This window comes from Pinus tabuliformis, chromosome 2_2 (assembly GCF_031772625.1).
Source record: "Pinus tabuliformis cultivar Carrire ecotype Pingquan chromosome 2_2, CPIR1, whole genome shotgun sequence".
NCBI lineage: Eukaryota > Viridiplantae > Streptophyta > Pinopsida > Pinales > Pinaceae > Pinus > Pinus tabuliformis.
In genome coordinates, this window is record NC_142300.1 from 142,875,510 (window position 1) to 142,892,672 (window position 17,163).

Sequence of the window (17,163 nt, forward strand, 5' to 3'; positions counted from 1 at the left end):
CCAAGGGGAAAAAGGAGGAAAAACGCATGAGAGAAAAAGAAACAAATGTGTCTAACCCCCTCATAGGGGGAGGCTCGAACAGAGGACAATCTTCCCTAGCCCCACGCCCTCGCAAAAGGGGGGAAATGCATGGAACAATGATCGAGAAGGACTAGGGTGGCCACCCCGGGAGCTCGCACTGCTTTTAGCCCTTCCCTGACACCAGCCCACAACGATTCCCCCTTTTCTCCGTAGAGTTAGGGACCGAAAGGAAGAAAAGGGTAGAAAACAAAGCACAAACAAGGCACAAGCCTCCCAAAGCCCCGTGCCTTCGGGAACTGAAGGGGGGAACTGAAGGGGATGACGATCAAGAAGGACTAGGGTGGCCACCCCGGGAGCTCGCACTACGTTTCGTCCTTCCGAAACACCAATCCACAACAATCCCACCTTTCCTCCATAACGCTAGGGGCCACGAGGAAGAAGGGAAGAAGAAAACAAACAAGAGAGAAAGGGATATATCAACCGTGGCTACCGGCTCACAAGGGGAGGCTTCAAACAGAGAACAAGCTTCCCCAACACTGTGCCTTCGCAAAAAGGGGGGAACTGCAGGGGACAATGACCGAGAAGGACTAGGGTGGCCACCCTGGGAACTCGCACTGGTTTTCATCCTTCCTGAACACCAATCCACAACAATCCCACCTTTTCTCCGTAAAGCTAGGGGCCGAAAGGAAGAATGGAAGAAAACAACTTGAAAGAAAGAGAGATATCAAACGCGTCCACCGGCTCACAGGGGGAGGCTCAAACAGAGAACAAGCTTCCCCACCCTCGTGCCTTCGTAAAAAGGGGGGGAACTGTAGGGGACGGCGATCGAGAAGGACTAGGGTGGCCACCCTCAGAACTTGCACTACTTTTCGTCCTTCCTGAACACCAATCCACAACAATCCCACCTCTTCTCCGTAAAGCCAAGGGGCCAAAAGCAAGAAGGGAAGAAAACAACAGGAAAGCAAGAGATATCAAACGTGGCTACTAGCTCACAAGGGGAGGCTCAAAAAGAGAACAAGCTTCCCAAACCCCGCGCCTTCAGAAAAAGGGGGGAACTGCAGGGGACGGTGATCGAGAAGGACTAGGGTGGCAACCTTGGGAACTCGCACTGCTTTTCGTCCTTCCTGAACACCAATCCACAACAATCCCACCTCTCCTCCGTAAAGCTAGCGGCAAAAGGAAGAAGGGAAGAAAACAACACCAAAGAAACCAAGATCCCAAGTGTTACACAAAAATATTGTCACCATGATTATTTGCAGTCAGTATGGGTCTATCATCACTTGTACTGTCCTCCTGAGTAAGTCTAAGACCTCAGCTCTTCAAATCAAACTTTAGAAATGGGAGAAAGACATTAAAAATCAATGTAACTCTGGTTTCGCACTTTCTCTCATGGTCACTTGCAGTCCCGCACCTTCTGTGTACAAAAGCTGCATACCTACCCGCTCTATCCCTAACGGTGTAGGTGCGGACACCTGTGAAAGTCAAAAGGCGCAAGTTTATCTTAAAAAACTCACTTTGGGTTAATTCTAGAGTTTTCTAGAAGGAATTTTGACGTGAATTGTTCGCTCTGAGGTGGTTCATGCATCCCAAAAGAGAAGGAGCTAATCCCTTTACTAAAGGAGCTATCCCTTTGAAGGAGGACCTAGTAACTTCCCTCCATTGCACTATAAATACAGGCATTGGGGTGAGGACTAGAGAGGTTAGAAGCTGAACATTTTTTAGGGTAAATGCTGGTGAAATTAAGACTTCCTAGTTGAGCTTAAGAGGAGAGATCACATACCTTTTTGGCTTCATTGGGGAGTGAGTGAAACTTGTCAAAGTAGAGGAGACTTCTTGTTGGACCCTGGGAGGAGCTTGTACAGCGTCAAGGAGAAGGTTGTAAGGTTCTTCTTCTTTTGAATGAATACAATCAAACTCATTTTTCTCAACAAGTACCTTATGTTATTTGTTTCATGGACTCCTTGAGTTTCATGTTAAATATGTTTTATGCAATTGGTTTTTCAGGTGCTATTTAATTTGTTTGCCTTGTTTGTGTTTGAAGATTCGCGAAAAGGAGCTCATTTGGATCAAAGGAGCGAGGGCATCCACAAGCTTGCGTTGGACCAAAGGTAGGCCCTAAAAACACTTGTTTGCTATTGTTTATTAAAGCATATTTAGAGAAAGATAGTGTCTAGTTGATTTGCTTGTCGTTAGGTCTTCTTTAGATTCTAGGAAGGTCTATCTTGTCCGTAAGATCGAATCATTCCATGCGACAAAATGGCGACTCCGTTGGGGACTTGATTGTTTTCCTTGTTTATACTTTGACCTGAGAAACTATATTTCCGTTTCTGTTTTTGACTTGATGATTATGGGATTGGATGAATTTAGTTAATTTTGAGTCAATTTTTATTTTTCATAGTTTTGGGAGAAGTACGCACCCTCTGAGTTAAGCACAGTGCGTACCTGTACACACTTTTTCTTTGTACATAGAGCGTGGACGCACCTGTGTAAACAGGCTGCTTGCGTACCCTGTCAAAAATTTGAGAAATTTTAAATTTTTCTCTTTTTTATTAGTTTAGAATTTGTTTATAGGTTTTAGCCATTTCCCAGACCTGCTTGTTCCCTGTCAAAAAATTTCCTTGGTTTAATTTCATTTGTATTAGGGTTTTAGGTGGAATTCCTAGGAGTTTTTCTTGTTGGGCTTGTTTTTCAATTTGGTTGTGTAGTGGCTCTGAGCTTAGAAGCTGTAGGGACCTCAGGTCACATTGGTGTCTACCAATCTTCTTATAAGTTTGACCATTTATGAAATCTCCCCTTGTTGAGGAATCTGCTTTGTGTTTTCTCATTTCAAAATTTCGAAAAACTTGTATTTAAAAGTTTGGATTTTCATTATAAAAAAAACGAAAGATCGGTTGTTTTTTGACTAATTGTGATTCTGCATAAATTAGTCCTTAGCTCACATTTAGCTAAGTAAAACATCCTCAAAAAGACTTTTAGTAGGCTTTGACTTCAATTAGCTTTTTATAGTTTGTAGCTCTCAAAGTTAGTCATTTTCATTAGTTTTGAGTGTTTTATTTACAAAATATAAAAAATCTCTTTTGGAAAAAGTTTGTTTTGTAGTGATTGAGTGCTTTGAAAAGAAAAGGGAAATTGTTGTGAAATAACTAGTTGTCTCATTTTGAGTGCTTTGGAAAGGAAAAAGCTCTTCTTTTGATTTGTTTAATTGAGAAAGATTTGTGTTTACAAAGTATTTGCATTCTCAAACTCTTTCTTAGTTTAGAAGTTCATCGAAGAGAAAATACTATTTAAATCATCTTAGGTGCATCTTTTTAGTGATTTTGAGTCGAGTCTTTACACCACGAGTTTCATCTCCGCCATCTCTTAACTTAAACAACAACCACTAAAATTAACGCTTAAAGTAAAATTCACCTAGTAACATTTTATTTCTAGGGCTCTGATACACCAACTTAGCTCCGTCTAGTGTCTTGGAGTAGAAGAGTAATTAACTCTCCAAGACAGTAAAAACAAACAAGTAGTTGTATCTTGTGGTAGGAAGAAATCCAATTGTTGCATTTATGCTCTGGGAAAGCTCCTCGTAAAGGAGAAGCACGAGATCGTGTCCAAACCAGTGTGGGAATCAATCCTTCCTCATTGGGAACGACGCCAGATATTCACGTATTAAAAATGGTAAACCTCGGATTAACCATTGTCGAGGAGCCTGGGGTCACTTGTTGGTAAACCTTGGATTATGTCAAGGAGCCTTCAAGGGGATTGAGCTTGCTACTCTGCCCTTGCGTGCGTATCGGATCGTAGACTATTCCCCCGGTGTATTTGTCTCAATTGGTAACCTTAGTGGCCATATTCTTTAGGATTCTTCCTGAGGTGACAGTGGTGGGAAGATCCCACTGTACCTGGAGCAGACGTCGGCTAGACTCACTTGGATTTTCTGGGGGGTTCACTTCACTCGAGACGGTTAAGTGGAGGAACTTGGTCCAGTCTATTCATTAAGCAGGTTTTCGGGGTAACTGTTCCAACCGCCATTTCTGTACTAAATTTTGCGACGTTGGATTTCATCACCAACTAGTGTTTTCGGTCCGGAAAGTTACTGTTTGTGTGTGTTTGATCTCTAGATTCTTTAGGCGTGTGATTCAAATTTGTTTGGTTCTTTAGAGGCTTTAGGTCTTTTTCATTGAGATTTTACTTTGTTTGCGTGTGAAGTAGTTAAAATTTTTTAACTGTGGCTGAATTAACAAGAGTCCCGTAGACTTCGGGGCCAGTCTCCTGAGTTTGTAACCATGGCTGATTTACTGAGGAAGTCCCATAGACTTCGGGGCCAACCTCCTGAAGAACTCCCAAGCTAGCTTGAAGGCTTGAAAGTCCTCGTAACTCTTAGTGGTAGTAAAGTTGGGTCACTTGAAGAAGGAGAGTCTTCATTGGTTGTACATCCTGATTACCAAACTCTAGTAACAGGTTACGATCCGCAATCGATTTCAGTTTCCGAACTTGCTGGTAGCTTTTCATCTACTAGTGATATAGGTGAAGAACCTGAGATATCTAAACCTGTTACTCCAACATCGGGGTTTGTCTCTCCAGCTTCTAGTGGTCCTGATTCACCTAGGGTAGAAAGAGTAATTACCCAAGATCTTCCTTCTGGACTTATTGCTATTGAAGAACTTGCTCCGGAAGAAGAAGTAAGCATCCCTATCCCTGAAAATCAACCTGTTCTTGATCTAAGAGAGCATGAATCAATTTTTCACAGTCCGACTAGGAGTACTACTTGGTATCTTTATTTGACTAATTATTTGGAAAACCCGGGTTAAGTTTTTCACCACCTCGTGCTCCTTATCATCCTAGAGGTTTTTATACTCCCGTAAATATGTCAGGTCAGTCGTCCATGTTTACTCAATCGCCTAAATCTTTTTTGTACGGCGGTCCTTCTGTTCCCTCTGGGTATCAGTCACTTTCTGGTACTTTTGCGGGAGCATCTCCTCAACCCATTGAGCAAGGGTTATTAACTGGAAGCAATGGTACAAAGACATTGAGCGTAGAAGACATTCTTATGATGTCAGGTTCTATTCCCAATTCTCAACCTCAGGGTGGCCAGTTACCACCTGGGGGGCAGCCTCAATTAACGCCTGGGGGGCAACCTCAAGGTACACAATTTGCATCTGGGGGGAAACCTCAAGGACAGTACGTACCTACGGTACAATACGTTCCTCAAGGTCAACCCCAGATTCAATATGTACCCCAAGGTCAACCCCAATATCAATTTATCCCTCAAGGTCAACCCCAGTATTAGTACGTGCCTCAAGGGTATCTACCCCAAGGTCAGTACTCGAACCAAGGTTTCCAACCACCCCAAGGTCAATCTTATGTTCAAGGAACGGGAAATTTACCTTTCAATTATCAATCCTACCTTCAACCCGGTTATGGTCCTCAATATTCCCAACCTGTTATGGGTCAGTACCTCGGAGTGAACATAGTGTGGGATCCATCGCAAACCCAGCAGGTGTTGCAGCCAAGTGTACAGTTGTCATCTCAAACTAGACAACCCTTAGTTTCTGGTACACCCCAGCAACCAGTCCAGTCTAACATTCAAACTTCTGTACCTTCGGTAGTTTCTTAGTCAGGGCCTACTGCGCCTCGTACTCCATCTCAAACGACTGCTGCAACTGCCGTAACATCTATTAAATCTACCCCACCTACTTCTGGAGTATCGACAGCTCCGGTTTCTACTGTTCCTGTATCTACTCCTCAGACATCTTTACCACTGTCTGGATCCACGATTCAAACTACGGTTCAGATGCTTGTAGGAAAACCTGGTTTAAGTACAGTTGTCACAAGTCGACCACAATTCACCTATCAACTATACCAGGGACAATACCAATTCGGTCCTGCTGTCCAGCAGTGAGTTTATCAGTATCAACCGTATCCTGGGTACACTTATCAACAACCCCAGTACGGTCCGGTTAATCCTGGTTTTCTGGGAGGATACAATATCCCGAACGCGATTCCTATTCCTAGTTATCCCAGATATCCTCCTCCTGGGGCTGCTCTCATGACCCAGAGTTTTAGGGATCCTAATCGGCAGTTACCATTTATCACAACTTTGGACTTACTAGATTTTTCGCGCCTAACGAACGATCCCATTAATTATCTTTCGTTTTGGCTGCCAATGCCGAATAAGTTGCCCAGTGACATTCCCAAGTTCGAAGGTAAATCAGGAGAGGACCCGTCGAACCATGTGATGACTTACCACCTCTGGTGTGCGTCTAAATCCATCACAGATGATTCGATCCGTCTTAGACTTTTCCAGCGCACTCTAATCGGTCTCGCGGCCAAGTGGTACATTGAGTTACCGTGAGGCACTTTTTATAATTTTAGTCAATTAGCTACCTCGTTTTTAACTCATTTCCAGTTGCCAGTCCGATATGAAAATGGCACGGAATTGTTAACTTCGCTAAAACGGTCGACATCCACGTACATTTCAGATCACATTCATGAGTGGAGACTTCGACATCGTTTAGTGAAGGTATTTATTACGGATCAAATCTTGGCCGAGTGGTTTATAAAATCTTTGTTGCCAAAAATCACTGAAGATGTTGCTAAAGCCGGAGTGGTTACTGAGGAGCAAGTCATTGCTCAAGCACAGTACCTTGACTTGGTTTATACTCAGTCAGGTACGTTACATGAAAAAATCCCCGATCTTCCCAAGTCAAATCGAATCGCTGCAGCTCCTTCAGGATCTCATGCTGCTGATGGTATGATTGGCACGGTTAACACTAAAGGTAAGAAGAAATCCTCCAAGAATTCTTCTCCTATTATAACCTTGCCTGATTCCCCAACAGGATATTCTTCTGTAGAGATTTCCACCGATATTCACGTTGTAGAGCCATCTACAGCTAAATCAAAATCCGGTGGGAAGAAGAAAGGAAAGAAGAAGAATAAAACGAACAAAAGTTCAAAGGAGAAACCTGAAAAGGCGGAATCTAATGATCAAAAGTGTAAACCTCGTTATCCATGTCTCATTTGTGACGATGAACATTTTACAAGAGACTGACCTCATCGTGCAGAGGTTGCAAAGATCGTCAAAGGTTCCCAAACTCCTGCTTTTTGAAGGATCCATTTCTAAGTCAAGACAGCAAAATGATAGGTTCTTCCTCGAGTGCCAATGAAGAACCCATATTGATGATGTCCCATGTTAGGATTGTGACTCGATCGCAAGATTATGGTAGTAAAAGTCCTGTTGATGGCAAAGAAGTAGAATCTTCTCATTCTAATCCATCAACCTCAGCTCCCGGTTCCGATCCACTACAGATCGAGAAACCTAACCCGGACTTGGTAATCAAACCGCCCGCCAAGGGTATACTTCGAAAGTCAGCTTTCAATCCACATGCGAGAGTGGCTCAGAACTATAACATTGTTGAGGATTTAGCTGTTTCACCCTCAGCAACGTCGGCTTTAGAAGTGCTGCAATCATGTCCAGCACAGTGTAAATTACTTTTGTCAGCTATAGGAGCTGTTGACATTCAGGACCTGAACCTAATAATTTTCGATCTAGAAAATAGTACACCATGTCTCCCTCATCAAATGGCTTTCCAGATCCCAGTGATAGTAAAAAACAGGCCTATTCATCAAACTGTAATTGATGAGGGAGCCTCAACGTGTATTATGTCGATACAGTGTTGGAGATCGCTTGGTTCTCCTTCACTAAATCAATCCCTGATGATTCTTAAGGCCTTTTATGACCGTGGGTTTCATCCTTTTGGCATTCTACATGATTGCCTATAGGGGTTGAAGGAAAAACCATTAGTCTAGATGTGGAGGTGGTTGATGCCCCTCTGGTCGTTTCATCGGTCTTTCGAGTAATAAAGTTTCCACATAATGGAAAGATCGTAACAATAGACCAGCTGGCTTACTTTTCATCTGACCCGGCCTCTTCGGAGAGTATTCAGCATGTTGGTAAAACGACTATCCCATATAAGGATGTTGGAGTAGGATTAGTTAAAGATGCCGGTTTACTGGGAACTTTTCCTTTTCCTCCAATCAATGCATCATCTTCATTTGCAACCATTCATATGATTATATCAGACACCATTGTTTATGATGATCCTTGGATCATCCCTTCTGAATCTGAGATAGACTCATTGGGTGATTCCATGCCTTTGAGTCCATATGAAATTGCCTATGAATCCGTGCAGTCTTTTGCCGACCTGGGTTCAACCGAAATTGACTTAATGAATGTGGTCCATGAGGAATCACTTTTCACATCAACCTCGGATTTAACTACGTTTTCTAAACTTGTTCACTCTGATGAGAAAATTCGTGAAATCCTATGTGTAGATGATTTACCATGGGAAGATCTCCATCACAGATCTTCGTTTTTACCTGAGGATGATCGTTTTGAAAATGATTTCTCATCAATTTTTACAACTGAATATGTCAAGGAACCTCAGAATCCAATGAAACATCCTGATTCAGAGTTAAATTTGGGAAACATCTCTCGAACTATTCCTATTGACATTTCGGTTAAGCCCGGAATTGTTGAAAACATTCATATAGGTGCCTCGTGTACAGATGACGAAATTCAATTATATAAGGCCCTATTTCAAGAATTCCACGACGTGTTTGCCTGGTCCTATGAGGAAATGCCAGGAATTGATCCCACGATTGTTGTTCATGAGATCAAGACTTACCCAGATTCTAAACCCGTCCGACAACGTTTGTGTCAGATTCACCCACGAAAAGCTGCTGCAATTAAAGCAGAAATTGAAAAACTGTTGAAAGCAGGTTTCATTTATCCGATCCCGTTAACGGATTGGGTATCGAATATTGTTCCGGTTAACAAAAAGAAGCGAACAATAAGAATATGCATCGATTATAGGGACATTAATCGAGCCTGTCCAAAGGACAATTACCCAACTCCCTATATCGATCAAATCATTGATGATTGTGCCGGAAGTGAAATATTTTCCTTTATGGACGGTTTTTCCAGATACAATCAAATCAACATTCTACCTGCCAATCAACCAAAAACAACTTTTATTTGTCCATGGGGGACATTTTCTTATTGCAAATTGCCTTTTGGGCTTAAGAATACGGGAGCAACTTTTCAAAGGGCGATGTCTTATGCGTTTCATGACATCAAACACATTGTGCAACCATATCTCGATGATTTGCCTGCTCACTCTTTACATCGATTTGATCACCTTGTCCATTTACGAGCAATCTTTATGAGGTGTAGGCATTATCGTATTCGATTGAACCCACACAAATATGTCTTCTGTATAGGAACGGGCCGATTGCTGGGATTTGTAGTTTCGAAAGTCGGCATTCGCGTCAATCCCTCAAAGGTCGAAGCTATCATCAAATTGCCTCCTCCTTCGAGTCTTCACCAACTCCAAAGTTTGCAAGGGAAAGCAAACTTTTTACGATGATTCATTCCTAACTACGCTGAGGTTACAAAGGGTTTTACCCGGTTGTTGAAGCAAAACACTCAATTCTCTTGGGATGAGATAGCTCAGAAATCTTTTGATGCACTCAAACACGCGTTGACCCATGCACCGTTGTTGCATCCTCCCAACTACAACTAGGATTACTTCTTGTATCTCGTCGCCTCCCATTCCACCATTGGAATGGTCTTAGTTCAGGAAGATGAATTCAGAACGGAACATGTGATATATTACCTTAGTCGAACGTTAAATCCAACTGAGCTAAAATACTCACATGTGGAGAAATTGGCATTGGCAGCCGTTCAAGCTGTCCAATGTTTTCGTCACTACATTTTACTACGTAAAACTACGGTAATTTCGGATTGCAACCCTATGATCTACATTTTGACCAAACAATTGCTAGGGGTCAAGTACTCTAAATGGATCGTTATCCTGCAGGAGTTCGACTTGGAGTTTGAGAAATCTAAGTCTAAGAAATCTTTAGTTTTTGCAGAGTTAATGTGTGACTTCCCACGTGCTGACATGGAAACTGTGGCAGAGGAGCCCATTGCGGACGAATATTTGTTTCTAACTAGCACTTTAGATCCGCGGTATGGGGATATCATCGTCTATCTCCAGACCCAATCCTTTCGGTCAGAAATTTCAAGGTCGGAACATCAGAAAATTCGATTCCAGTCCCAACAATTCAAAATTATTGGAGATACTCTTTATTTCCGTGGGGCGGACTCTATTTTTCGACGTTGCTTAACCCACGAAGAGGCTGAAAGGGTTCTAAATGACTATCACTCTGGAGCGTGTGGCGGTCATATGTCTGGGTATGCCACAGCCTAAAAGATATTGCGCGCTGGCTATTTCTGGCCATCCTTGTTTAAAGATTGTATTACGGCGGTCCGAAAATGCCACAACTGCCAGATTTTTTATCGTAAGATGCGCGCTCCACCTGCTCCTCTCCACCCTATAATTGCCATTGGTCCTTTTGCCAAATGGGGTATCGATTTTATTACATGTAACGCTCACTCGGCCGGGAGGCATGCATATATCATCCTTGCGGTAGATTATTTTACTAAGTGGGCCGAGGCGATGCCTACATTTGAGGCAGACGGAAAAAGAGCTGCAATTTTCGTGTTCAATCATATAATTGCTAGGTTTGGTGTCCCACAAGCGATAATCACTGATCATGGGTGTCATTTTTGAAATGTTATGATGACCGAACTTACAGGCCAGCTTGGTTTACGTCACGATAGTTCAACCCCTTATTATCCACAAGCGAATGGTCTGGTTGAATCCATCAACAAAGTTTTAGTTATCATGATCCGATGAATCATTGGGATTCATTGGTCGATTTGGCATAACATGCTATTTTCAGCGCTTTGGGTGTATCGAACTTCAGTAAAAACATCAACAAGGTTCACTCCTTTCCAACTAGTCTATGGTTTGGAAGCTGTGTTACCCATTGAATGCGAAATCCCATCACTGCAAATGGCCATCAAGTTACTTCCAGCCACTTTCGAAGAGGAAAAGCATTTGTTATACTTAGCTCAATTAGATGAGAATCGACGTGATGCTACATTGGCAATCAAGACTCACGCAAAACGTATGAAAGCTCAGTATGATCGAGATGTGACCCCTCGAAATTTTTCGGAAGGAGACCTAGTGTTATTATATGATCAAGCCAATGATAAATTAGGCGCTGGAAAATTCATTCCTATGTGGCATGGTCCCTATATTTTCAAGCGAAAGCTAGCAAAAGGGGCCTATGAATTGGTAGACTTTGACGGGGACTCTTTAGGTAAACCCAGAAATGGTCTTTACCTGAAGAGGTATTATGCTTAAAAGAATGGGTATGGAGATTTGTTAGTTAGGTTAGTTTTTATTTCTAGCTAGTGTGTTTTAGTTTAAAAAGTGTGCTTAGCTTAGAGAGTGTTTTTCCGTCATTATTCTTGCTTATCTTGGTTTTACTCTTGATATTGCAGATGTCGATGCCTCTCCAAACATACATTGGATTTGTTGATTGTGCTTGTCGTAATACACGGAACATCTCTTCCGCAGCTTGGGTTATCTATTCGCCCTCTGACGAGTTAGTTTCTATGCATGGGGTAAGCCTCGGTCAAACAACAAACAACATTGCAGAGTATATTGCGGTGATTGAGTTATTATCTGAATCTATTTCATTTGGGATTCGAAGTTTGATATTGAGGTTAGATTCTGAACTCGTTGTATTATAGCTTAATAGAGTGTATGCCATTAGAAATCCAGTGTTATTGAGATTATTTTTGAGAGTGCATCTCTTGGAACGTGAATTTGATTACATCGAATATCAGCATATTCCAAGGTCTTTAAATACATTAGTAGATGCAATTGCTTCTCGAATGTTAAATAGACATTTGCAATAATCATACATGTAAATTTAAAATCATTTCATAACATGATTTACAGGATAAGCCGGTAATAGTGATATATATATAGGTGTGTCAAAAATACATCGTCCTCGATCATAGGTTGAAAAACACCTTATGATCAGCAAAAATGGTAGGTACAAAAAACAAAAATGTCACATGTGCCCACAATAGGCGATCATCCTATCACTGGTGATGATCTCTATAAGAAACCACTGCCCGGGCCACCTTGCAAAGGAACCTCCTAAAAGGTCCTGGGACTCCAATCACATAGCGCTGAAGTTGACGAGGAATGTCGTCTATAGTGGTCTCAGGAATATCCCCTGTCAAGCACTCAAGATGACCCTCCAACTCTGCCAAAACCTCTGGTGATTCATCCTGCGAGGCTGGCACAGGTGCAACTGGTTGCTTCCTATCAAAAGGCCGGAGAGCGGCTGGTTGCTGTGGACCCACATCTTCATTTGAAATTTTTACTATCAGTTTTGAGACGATGGAAAAATAAAAAAAATTAAAATAGGAAAAAGTTGAAAAGGATTTTACCTGACTCGTCCCACTGCTCTCCTGGTGGAAGAGCCATGTCTGGGTCACCACGAAAATCTATCCCAGCGTAAGGGAAATCCTGAATGGAAAAGACCTGGTTTTCCAACCATTGGAAATACTCAGGTTTGAACCGAGCAACCTCTGTCCTCTCGTCCGGGTGACGGGGCATGACTGTAACCCATCGCATCTGTTTGGGCTCTCGAGGAAGCCCAGATCCAACAGTAAGGTGCTGTGGGATCAGCATAGGAACCCTCTCAAGGCCAAAACTCATGACCAAAGCCCCATAACCAAAGGTCTTTAGTCGTCCGCTCTTAGCCCTGGTCAGTTGGCCTTTCACATTAGCTAGCACAGCATTGCACCAGTTGAAGATGGTGCCTTGAAAGCAATCAACTGCCATACGCATCTGGGATCCAGTGGCAATATGTAATGCGGCAGCTCCGCAAAGTCTGGTGACAGTAAATGTAATCACCATGAGTTCAGGAAGGGATATGGTCTTTATGTCTATCCCTTTGTCTCTAGCCTGGCTGTTGCAATACTCTAGCTGGAGGCTATCGACAGACTGGCCACCTGGCCTAGTCTCGTGCAGAGTCAAGTCTTCGCCTCTCTTAGGCAAACCAGTCAAGAAATAAATGTCCTCCAGCTCGATTTCAAGCTGGTGGCCGCCAATGAAAAAGCACTGGTCCTGTATGCTCCATCTGTCAACCAGCCACTGTAAGAAATCCACCTGAGCCCTCATGCCAGGAATGGTCCAGAATTTGTACAGTCCGCACGCCCTCAAAGCATCAAGTGAAGGCTGATGATTCCATGCGGCAGCATCCACGTCCTCATGCTCTCGTTCACGCCAATCTAGCATGATGTACTCTCTGCATCAAGTATAAAGATTAATTAAATTTCTATAAAACATTTTGATTGGTCCATTTTTGAGAATTTTGGGTTCAAAACCCTTGCGGCGGGGTACGCACCCTCCGAGTTAGACACGGTGCGTGGGTCCGTACTTTGTCTACACGGAAGGTGTGGACCCCGAGCTTTTTCCCAATGGAGAAAAATTCGAGGTCCGCGGGTCCACAATGGTAAACCTGCGGACCCCCGTGCGCGGGTTTTGCACCTAAAAACCCTCTCGAAAAAATGAAATGAAGGACTAAAACAAAAAACTAAACGGTTGAAAATGAAGAGTAGGATGATGTGGATTACCTAGAGAAGACGACGCTCGATCCCGACGGTTGGATTTTCCATAATCTTCACGGGAAGTTTTCTAAGCAAAAGCACTATTTTCTCACCCAAACTTAAACGATAAAAATGAATCGACAAAGGCCCTTTTTATAAGTTTTTTGAGTAAATAAATCGCAAATTTGTTTATGTTTCACTTTGAAAAGGTATTTTACGACGCTTTTATCTATTTCAAACAGGTATGAGTAATGTTTGTGTTTTTGTGCAGAATAAAGGATTATTCAGGCGAAATCTATCATTTTCGACAGAAAAACATGTAGATTCATCTTTAAGCTCTTTTTTGACTCCTAAAACATGAAAAGATTGCCGAGTGTTTCTTTTAAACTTGTTAAAACGGAATTAAAAGACGGTCCACTTACAACTCTTTTCTGACCGTAAAAACATGAAAAGATTTCCGGATTTTTGTCGTTTCGAATTCGATATTGGTTATAAAACGACGTGTCATTGATCGATTTTTTACTTTTTCGGGTCAAGGGCACTAATAACGAAAAGTACTCCTTGGTCGTAAAAGATCAAGCGGTTCTCTCAAGTATTATTTTATACTTTTTCGGGCTTGGGAGACACAAATTTACGAAAAAGGTCAACCCTGGAGTCTTCTTAAGTTTTTCAAACTCTCTAAAATTGAAAAACGCCGAGTTTCTCCTATACTGGACTCGTTAAAATTTCACAGTAGAGGACCTGTTCAATTACAAACAGGAACGAGCCACTCCTTCTTAGGGTTTGAATTTAAACTAAGTTGGACTCATCTGAAGGATGAGCTTATAATCAAGCAAATGTTATCCTCCTCAAGCTTGTCAAAAATAAAGAGGTACTTGCCAGAAATGGTGGGGGAAAAGAGAGAAAAATGAATCTGTTTGTCATACTTTGTAACCACTCTTGAACATGACACTTTTATTCACCTGGGTTGGGAAATCCTTTGCCTAACAGTTGATCAAACTACATTGAAAGTCTTCAGCCGGTTTTTGGGTATTAACTTTGGGTCAATTATCACCAAGCCATCTGTCGTGTCGTTATGTGTTCAAGAGGTCACTGCCAATAAGCCATTCATTTGCAAAATATCTTTCATCCATCTTGACCATCCCTGAGTCAGTTCTTGCAACTAAATTTCCTCAACTTGATCTATGATTTTGTGTTGTGGGCTTGCCTACGGCGGATCGCTTTCAATCGACATCAGCTCATTATCTAGAAAGATGATCTAGGAATCGTCAGTACCTTGAGATCTACTTGCCTCAATGGCAGGTTTCTCACCTTTGACGACAGTTTACATAATTGAATTTCGATTGAAGGATTCCGTGATATGTTCGACATCAACACATTTATTCACATCTCATGGATTGTACTGGGTACTTTGAGAGCCATTGATATCACTGGTGGTTTCTCTCACACTTGTTAACAGTTTACATCATTGACTGGTAATCAAGTGGTTTCTACCATGTTCGACATCAACACATTTATTCACATGGATAAAATCATACTATTTCGGGAAGTAGAAATGAAGACCCTGGATCTAGTTTTCACCATCCAGGTTGCGAGGAATTTTGTATTCATTATGTTGTGGACCATAAACAGATGGTTGCGCCCATACTGTGTTCACATGAGTCTATACTTGTGATGTTTTACAAGATCATTCCTACATCAGAGCAGTAGATAGTTTTCTAGTTAGTTTTGGTCTGAGTATTGGAATGCCTACCTCAGCGATGATATGATCTCATATATATATCTTGCATTGAATGTTTTTACAGGTTCCGACCGGGCTCTCCACAAGATGATCCTTGAAATGATAAAGTACTTCACTCTTCCTATATGATAAATGAAATCCTCATCTACTACAGACTTCGCACTTTAGGGGGCAATCTGTTACACAAAAATATCGTCACCATGATTATTTGCAGTCAGTATGGGTCTATCATCACTTGTACTGTCCTCCTGAGTAAGTCTAAGACCTCAGCTCTTCAAATAAAGCTTTGGAAATGGGAGAAAGACATTAAAAATCAATGTAACTCTGGTTCTGCACTTTCTCTCATGGTCACCTGTGGTCCCGCACCTTCTGTGTACAAAAGCTGCGTACCTACCCACTCTGTCCCTAACGGTGTAGGTGCAGACCCCTGTGAAAGTCAAAAGGTGCAAGTTTTATCTTAAAAAACTCACTTTGGGTTAATTCTAGAGTTTTCTAAAAGGAATTTTGACGTGGATTGTTCGCTCTGAGGTGGTTCATGCATCCCAAAAGAGAAGGAGCTAATCCCTTGACTAAACGAGTTATCCCTTTGAAGGAGGGCTTTATCCCTTTGAAGGAGGACCTAGTAACTTCCCTCCATTGCACTATAAATACAGGCATTGGGGTGAGGACTAGAGAGGTTAGAAGCTGAACATTTTTGAGGGTAAATGCTGGTGAAATTAAGACTTCCTAGTTGAGCTTAAGAGGAGAGATCACATACCTTTTTGGCTTCATTGGGGAGTGAGTGAAACTTGTCAAAGTAGAGGAGACTTCTTGTTGGACCCTGGGAGGAGCTTGTACAGCGTCAAGGCAAAGGTTGTAGGGTTCTTCTTCTTTTGAATGAATACAATCAAACTCATTTTTCTCAGCAAGTACCTTATGTTATTAGTTTCATGGACTCCTTGACTTTCATGTTAAATATGTTTTATGCAATTGGTTTTTCAGGTGCTATTTAATTTGTTTGCCTTGTTTTTTTTGCAGATTCGCGAAAAGGAGCTCATTTGGATCAAAGGAGCGAGGGCATCCACAAGCTTGCATTGGACCAAAGGTAGGCCCTAAAAACACTTGTTTGCTATTATTTATTAAAGCATATTTAGAGAAAGATAGTGTCTGGTTGATTTTCTTGTCGTTAGGTCTTCTTTAGATTCTAGGAAGGTCTATCTTGTCCGCAAGATCGACTCATTCCGTGCGACACCAAGAAAAGAGAGAAGATCAACAGCACGCCGAGTATATGTCTGCTAACCAAAAAGAAATCAAACAAGGCACCCAATCAAAAAAACATCCCACCTCTTCACACCCTCCCACATGCATTCAGCACAACACCCTTTCCAGCTTTAAAACATAGCAAACAACCAAGCAAATAAATCACAACCTAAAACTGACCAATAGAAAAGACAAGGGCCACGATGAGACCAGTGTCTGGAGCATGTCACTGAGAGGCAAACAACCCCCCAACCCAGCAGCACAAGGCTTCAAACGACAAATAGACTACCGCCAATAACACAAACCCACCCCGCCATTGCACCCCTCCATGTACAAAACACCCAACAACCTTTCTAGCGAGAGAGTCAACGGGGGTCAAAGAATCAAACTCCAAAGAGGAGTTGTCACGGGCCGACACTCAACGCTAGAGAAAGCCGCGGGCCACAAATACATCGATGGTGCAAGGCCACTAGAGAGAGGGACGTTCGCAAAGCGCACACCACAAAACAAAGAAATGACGCAAGTCCCACAAAAAACCCACAATCCAAAGGGAGGAACAAAGACACGACCCGCTACTTCTTTTTCCCTCAGAAGGGGAGTGGGTCATGAGAGGACGAGGAATTCCCTCGAC